The 7,805-nt window shown below is 29.7% G+C and overlaps 1 protein-coding gene across 6 annotated transcripts in view; it reads right to left on the bottom strand.

Annotated features, from left to right (window-relative positions):
• LOC117176015 (CCR4-NOT transcription complex subunit 10) overlaps positions 1-7,805 on the bottom strand; it is a 266,901-nt gene that overhangs the window by 199,947 nt on the left and 59,149 nt on the right. The gene's annotated exons all lie outside the window — the stretch shown is intronic.

Here is a 7,805-nt window from a genome sequence, read left to right as displayed (position 1 = left end):
AACAATTTTTTTTTTCAATTGGTTATAAAAACACGTAAACTCAGAAGATGTGGACTTTGACTGCACCATATATCTAGTCGGGAGTGGTGCTGACTGAAAACAAATGATTTGGAGCGATTCGAGCGCCATCTGTTGGTCATTCTAAGGACTTATTGAACTACCCTCGTATTCTTGTTAGTGATTTGTTTGCCTTGTATTTATATGTATATTTTTGCAGTGGATTTCTCCACAATATTACGTTTTTACTTACAAATTTTATTACTTGTTTGAAAATTCATCAATTTTGTCGAAAAGACATCCTTTCTGGTTGAAAATTGAATTTTGGTGTTAAAAATTCATCTAGTTTCATAGAAAATTAACTTATTTTTTAAATCTCATATTTCAATGCTAAAAAGTCAAACAAAATCTTTTTTGTTTGAAAATTCAACTATTTTTCGACAATTTCTCTCTCTATTTAAAGAAAGTTATCTATTTTACTAGAAATTGCATCTTTGTTCAATAAAAACACAATGGTTTGGTTTAAAATTCAAGAATTTTGTATTAAAGTATTTTTTCTTCTCTGTTAAAAATTCAAATTTTTTATTGAAAATTCATACCTTTGGGTAGAAAATGCAGCTATTCTCATAGACCATTTTTTTCTCATTTAAAAGTCATATTTTTATGCCGAAAAGTGAAACAGAAATCTTTTTTGGATACAAATTCAACTATTTTTTTAATTATTTGTCTTTAATTTAAGGGCTATAACCCATGTAAACCTGAAAAATAAGGGTATATTTTCTGATTTTTTGGGGGATGAAGAATATAACGAATCTTTCCAAAACTTTTATGGTTTATTAAGACATTTTTGACCTAAGAAATAAATTTTCTCAGCCATAAATATGCACAACATTTTTAATTATAAAGGCAGATGTTGAACATGTTCAGCCGGGAGATGTGAAATTGAAGCTCCGAATACTTAAAGGAGATATAGAATTATTTTGCTGGAGTGGGGAGACTCTTGAGCACTTGAAAATAAAACCTCGAATTTTAATTTTTAAAATATATATCCACAATGAAAATTTAATGCCGCATTTTTTTCTCCCCCGATTAAAATATTTTGAATTTTTTCACTTCAACTCGCAACGAAATGGCAAATTTTTAATATTTTATATATTTATATATATATTTTTTTTATATATTAATATTTTTTTCCGAGCCGTTGCATAATTCGTGCACAAACAACTTCCAACGTTTCGGAAGTCAGGCGAACTTTGAGCAAGCGAAAACTTTCAGTGAGAAAGTTATTCAGGAAGGTTCAAGGAAGTTTTCTGGAAAGTTTTAGCTTAATTTGAATAGTACTTAACAAACTGTTGATGTTTTAATTTGCTGGCGCAATGGATTTTCTGCTGCGTAGACTACGGCCGGGCCGGTAATCCGCTACTCCAGCGTTAGGTACAAGTGTGTCTCACAGCCAGCCGAGTTTTTGTAATTAAAAACACAGTAAATCTAACATTGTTCAATAAGTATAAAAAATTGTTTTCAATGTATAAATTGATATTTTGGTGCTAAAGATAATAATTATGTTACAACTCTCCGTATAAAAAAAATGATTAAACAAATTTTTACAAGAAATAATGTATTCCAATTTATAAAATTCAAGTTTCCTTCTTTCTCCAAACGATTTTTATTTCACCAAAATGTTTCTAATGTAAAAAACAAAAATTTAGTTTGTTCACGGAAAATATAAATTTAGAAAATACTATTTAGATTGCTAAAAATTTAGGTGTTGCCAAGCTTTTTTTTTAAGAATTTATAACAATATTTTATAGAATGGCACTGTTTTATTTTATTTTTTCAATTTTGTAAATAGCGCTTTGAAAAATAGTTGCACCAAAAATGGAATATTTATCAAATAATTATTTTCCTCCATGATTCACATTTTTTCATTCACAATAATAATGTATCTATTTAATAATATCATCATTATCATTACTGCGATATTTATAAATATATATTTTTTTTCAAGATATTTTTTATGTATATGAAGCAAGAAATAATTGATTAATTTATTATTACATACTGGATTTCTGCTGCATTTAAGAACAGTTCTTTCCCACTAACTTTCATGCTTCTTTCGTTTTCTACAATTAGTAGGTTTCAAATTATTTTCTAGTTTTTTAATTGGAAAACTTCACTATATTTATATCATAGAATGTTGTATAGCTATTAGGATAATTCAATCGAACACCTTTTATATATCACATTATATTTTAAGGATATGGTGTGCTGATCGGCGCAGACTTAAGTACACTGATATATTTCATTGTTTGCAAAGAAACAACCGTAGAAATGGTAGCATTTAACTAGTTTCATAAAAGAAACAGAAATATTTGTTATAGACCATGATTTTCCATATTCCTCGTATTTTTATCACAAAAACTCGGCTGGCTGTGAGACACACTTGTACGTAACACTGGAGTAGCAGATTACCGGCCGGGCCATAGTCTACTCGGGAGAAAGTCCATTGCGCCATAAAATTAAAACATCAACAGTTTCTTAAGTACTATTCCAATTAAGCTAAAACTTTCCAGAAAACTTTCTTGAACCTTCCTGAACAACATTCTCACTGACAATATTCGCTTGCTCAAAATTCGCTCGACTCCCGAAACGTTGGAAGCTGTTTGTGCACGAACTATGCAACGTCTCGGAAAAAAATTATTAACCATTTTTTTTTAAGAAACATTTTGAACTTTGGCTAACGTCATCCGCCGCAGAACATGATAATGCATATTTCTGATCAGTTTTGTTCCAAAATATTAAAAACTTCCTATATCGTTGGGAGTTGAAGTGAAAAAATTCAGAAAATTTTAATCAGAGAAAAAAACAGTTTTTCGTAAATAATTCGAAAAATAAAAAAGTTACAACTTTTTTTATGAGGAGAAAAAGATCCGGCATTAAATTTTCATTGTGGATATGTATCTTAAAAATTAAAATTCGAGGTTTTATTTTCAAGTGCTCAGGGGCCTCCCCACTCCAGCAAAATAATTCTATATCTCCTTTTTGCATCCGAAGCCTCAATTGCCCGCACTCAAGTTTCCCGCACATTCGTCTGAAATGAAAAAACAACAAAGTTTTTTGAAGTTGATTTGCATAGCTTCTGTGTGAACCAAAAAATGTTTTAAAAAAACATTAATGTTTCAAAATGGCGTCCGTTTAAAAAAATTTTGATTTCGACCCAAAAATTTGCATGAAATTGTTTAAAAAATAATTCTTTAAATTTTTTTGTTTGCAGTTTAGACTGGTTCATACAGAAGACAATCAATTGCAACTACATATGTATGCAAGGAGAACTCAATCGATCAAATACTTTTAGAGTTATCTTCCGGGGATCATGAAAAATATGAAACCGATAAAAACGCGTTTAAAGATTCACATGTTGAAAAAAAAAGGCAGCATCGGCAGACTAACGCGAGACGCGTGGGGCGTCTTTTAGGGGTGAAAGAATGTACCTGCGACTCTGAAACTTTTACAGAGTGTTTTTGGGATCACAAGATTCCATTTAAGAAAAGAAAAAAAAATTGATTTTTTGAAGCCGTTACTTGGGTCGGCCCCCTTAAGAATTCATTTATTTAAGTAGACATGACACCTTTCTTAGATAAAAATGCAACGGTTTTTATAAAAATTAAACCATTTTTCTTCCAAAACTTGCCCTTTTTTATTAAAACTTTAACTGTTTCGTTGAAACATCGTATTTTTGGGTTAAAAATTAAAGTCTAGTTTTCGTGGAAGATTTACTTTTTGTTGTAATCTTATATTTTGATGTTAAAATGTCAAAATAAAGCCTTTTTCGAATGGAAATTCAATTTATTCTTTATTTGTATTTTTGATTCAAAAATTCATCCGTTTTAGTAGAAATGTCGTCTTTCTTGGATAAAAATGCTACTGTTTCCTTGAAAGTTAATCTTTTCTCTGTTTGAGGGTACAACTTTTTTTGTTGAAAAATTTGGTTGAACCACTTTTTTAAGAAATAATTTTTGTAGGCAGTATTCGTATTTTAGTTTAAAATTAATTTCTTTGGTTGGAGGTTTAGCTATTTTGCTACAAATTAATTTTTTGCTAAAAATACATATTTTCTGGTTGGAAATTCAATGTTTTGCGAAAAAATTACACACGAACATTATTTATAATAAATAAAATAACATTTCGTATAAATTTTTTGAGTCAAGTTCTCTAAACATGTAATGTATATAGACATTATTGTTTGGTTCATTAAATTTTATATAAAATTGCAGTATACAGTTGTCTTAAAAATAAAAATTTAAGTGAGATTATATACGAAGTTTATATGTAAATAACTATGTTATACAATATACTCAATATATTAAATGTAAAAAAAATTCTTATCATAAAAGATGGGCTTTGATTATATATTGCATACAATGAGTGTGCATATATTGGTCTTAACTTCAGCTATATTTTCTTTCTATTTATATTTTTTAGGACAAATATAGACTTCATGTTTTATATTAAAATAATGAACCAAAAAAGTTTTTTAACCTCTAGTCATTTTCAGTTACAGTAACAAAAAATTTCCAAACTGCAACATAATTTTGTGATACATGTGACTGGAGTTTTCTGCAGTTACCGTTGCTGAAATTTCTGTTACAGCTTTGGAATTGTTTATTATTTAAACAATTTTTTATTTAAAAATCAGTTACAATGAATGTCCTTCATTTTTGTGAACGGAATCAACTCTTTTTAAATGTATAAGCTAAACTTGCCTTGCAGAATGAAGTAAAAATGGTCGGTTTCTATTCGCGGCTCAGCGTAGACAAAATACAATCGATAAGTGCAGCGTACTTATCGTTTGTCTTTTGTTTCTGTTATCGAGTTATTTTCTGTTCGCCATTCTTTGAAAGACCTTTTAACGATTTTAACGATTTCAGCTACTTTTACGATTTGGCGTTTTATTTAGTGTTCGTTCTATTCGTGTTCCGTTTAATATAGTGTTTGTTCAGCGTGTGTTCCTTTTAATTTTCATATATATATTTAATGCTGTAATAATTATTCTTAGCAAGTACTGCGGTTGATTTTTTTTAATTTCCCGTAGTGACTGAATGTTTCTAAGCCAATTTCTATTTCTCGTAGCTGTATCCGTATCTGTTGCTTATTTGATCATTGAATTTTACAAACATGGATACTTTCGAGTTGAAATAAAGGGAATTATCTGATATCTTATGAGTATCGAATTCTAAAGAGATAGACGTCTTGTTGAATTCTTTAAAAGAAAAGTATTTTTTTGTAGAAAATTTGGTATAGTTAGTGCGAAAGTGACTAATTCAATATTTCATACCTGCCTTCAATATGAGATTGGAGGCTACTTTTTCTAACAAGGATAAGTTTCTGCGTGACAATAAGTCATGATTGGATGCTGTGTTTTTGGTTCCAGAAGCCTCAACTTCGAAATCTCGAAAGGATAAGAGTGTTCAGGAATTCTCAGACAAAACGCTGCAAACATGGAATCTCATATATCTCGGGGCACAACATGTGTACTACCGATACCTTTTACTGACGATGAAACACATGCCCTTTTTATGTTCTTGAAATTATCTAAGAATAAATATGAATTTCTGAGAAAACTTTTGCAGCAAAAAATGGTGACATTCTTCTATCTTATAAGCACATTACAGATGCCAAAAATGAATGTTACACAGAAAATCGCCGATCCTCCAATGTACACCGAAATCGGTGTTCAATAGAGTTGCAACAAATTTGAACCACATAGGTTCATTCGGAGAATCTAGGGGAAAAGCATCATTTAGACACTGTTTTTTCTCATCCAGTGCAACGTGAAGTGTCGACTACAAACTATAAGTCACCTGACAAGATCATTTTGTCGGTCGTTATTTGAGTGAAACAGATATTAATAAGCAGGTAAGTTATAATAATAATTACCTAACTTTTTATTTCCTCTCATTTACCAGCGACTAAATAGTCTTGGAATAAAAATAGTACTTAGCGTGATGTAATATCCAAATGTTAGGTTAGTCAAACCCTACTATATGACATTCAAGCCACCAAAGCCGGGATGTACAAACTAAGTCGTGACCGTCTGCATAGAAATTGATGCCTGGTCGTTCGAACAAATTTCCACTAGCTTTTCTGTGGAAGTTTAAAGGTATCTTAGATATCTAATCTTGCAGTGGCTAGTGTCACACATGAAAGATAAGGTAAATACAATTGTATAATAAAAACAGAAATTTGTTTTTCGCGATGAGTTGGAATGTAAATTTGCATGAAACTTTAGCCTGATGAAAAGTTTCATGAAACATTGGGAGTTTCGTAAAACATTGCAATGTTTTAAATATAGCGGCGGGAACATTCAAACTGATAAGATAAAAGCCTATTAGGTATTTTCACTTCAATAAACAGCTAACTTCACTTCGTAGATTGGTGAGGGGAAAATAAGGGGCCAAGTGTATGGGATTCAGTTCATTTTTGCCCCATTTTGCCAACATCTTCGTAAAAGGTAATTTTTTCGATATAAGTGTCGTTAAAAAATAGTTTTTATTTTTTAATTAGTATTTAATGAAATAATAAAATAATAATAATGATGATTAATTACAAATATATTACAGAAATAAAGTTTTTATCCATTTTTCCCCCTCAGCTTTTAACAAAGTGAAGTTAGCTGATGGTTGAAGTGAAAATACCTTATTCAGGCTTTCATATCCCAACTTTTTCCTGTCGGCTGATTTGATTTATTTTTCCGGTTTGTACTGTGGACCAATGATGCCAATGTGCCAATGCCAATGCGCTTGCGATAGGGCTGACCGCTCATTGGCCGCACTTGGCGCACGATCCAAAATTACATTAAAAAACATTCTTGTAACTTAAGTAAATAATTATTAAAATATCTACAAGGATATATAAAAATTGTGTAACTTTGATTTCAGGCAAAAAAATACAACACATATATTATATTAATAACAGTTTATTTTCAGTGAATTCCAAAGACCAAACTATATTTTACAAAACATTCAATTTAAAAAGAAATTTCTTGGGAAAGTGATTGAAAATAATTATTTATAAGTTTTTAATATTTTGTATGTATTTTTCTGGGTATTCATATAATTATATAACCTATAAATACATAAATTATCACGACTACATTGTAGTTATACTTTCTTTTTTTTTACTTCAAGCGTTATTTTGTCACGTCTCAATCGAAAAGAACAATCTGAAATTTTGTTTTAGAATTATTCAAATATTATCACTATTGTATTCTGCAATTAGCTTCTATATATCAAGCTACTGAAATATTACATGGTATTTAAAAAAATGTATTTATTCAGAAATATTTTGAGAAATATTAGTCAGTCTTTCAAATTCAATGAAAATAAAGTGTTATTCATAAAATACATGTGTTATAAATTTTTTTCTTGTCTGAAATCAAAAGTTACACAATTTGTATACATTCTCGAGTATATTTTAATAATTATTGATTTAAATTACAAGAATTGTTTTTCAATGTAATCTTGAATCGCGCTTCAAAGGGTAGACAACCAGCGCTCAGCCCTAACGCACGCATGAATGAAAATTATTATCATTTTATTATTGCAATAAATAGTCCCTAAAAAAGAAAAACTATTTTTCAATTGCACTTATGAAGAAAAATTACTTTCGACGAAGATATTAGAAAAATAGAGCAAAAATTAACCGATTCCCATGCATTTGGTCAATTATTATCCCTCCGTATTCAACGAAGTAAAGTGAGCTAGTGATTGGAGTGAAAATACCTTATTGTATATGTAGAAGGTCATGAA

This window comes from Belonocnema kinseyi, chromosome 7, assembly GCF_010883055.1.
Source record: "Belonocnema kinseyi isolate 2016_QV_RU_SX_M_011 chromosome 7, B_treatae_v1, whole genome shotgun sequence".
NCBI lineage: Eukaryota > Metazoa > Arthropoda > Insecta > Hymenoptera > Cynipidae > Belonocnema > Belonocnema kinseyi.
The sequence above is the reverse complement of the archived record's forward strand: the minus strand, read 5'-3'. Positions and strand labels throughout refer to the sequence as shown.